The following is a 715-nucleotide window of genomic DNA, read 5'->3' as shown; positions in this document are numbered from 1 at the left end:
CATTATGTCCAGTCTCTTCTTTTCAAGTCACTCAGGCCAGATAAGTAGTTTGAACTCTGCATAAAATTTTCTTTATTTCCTGTTATTACAATTACCAGTTGTGTTTTCACTATACCTAAAAATACAACAAAGGAAAGTAGTAAGTAGTATAATTTCGTAACATGATCATAGGATTTGTTACTGCAGATCTTTTTACTTTTCTTGGAGGTTGTGCTCTCTGTGCTTCTCTGAATTGTGATGTGACATAAAGTTTGAACTTCATCTAGTTAGTGGCACATTTCACCAATTGAATAACATATGAGCATTGAGAGGGGTTCAGAGTTGCAATAAAACAAACTCTATGGGTTTTGAAAATATTCCTTAATAAATCAATGTTAAGTGGATTAGCTCTGTTTAATAACAACAAATATTAAAGAAACTGCATAAAACAGATCCAAATCCAAGAAAAGTATGTGGACTTCGCAATCCTCAAGGAGCTTGATATGTCGGGTAAATCACAGTATCAGAAAATAGTAAGACTAATCTTTTGAATTATGACTTTTTGCTGCACGTATAAAGAGCCATTTTATGATATCAATCCATATGGAGCATCAGGAAGAAGAACTATAGCCTGAGAGCTTCAGTTTTTTGTTGTTTTATTACAGGGTCTATTTATGAGTTTTGATCACTAAATGCACAGAATGTGGAGGCTGGTTGTCCTGAAACCAAATGGGCC

This window comes from Tachypleus tridentatus, chromosome 10 (assembly GCF_004210375.1).
Source record: "Tachypleus tridentatus isolate NWPU-2018 chromosome 10, ASM421037v1, whole genome shotgun sequence".
Taxonomy (NCBI): Eukaryota; Metazoa; Arthropoda; class Merostomata; order Xiphosura; family Limulidae; genus Tachypleus; species Tachypleus tridentatus.
Note: the sequence above shows the minus strand (reverse complement) of the source record.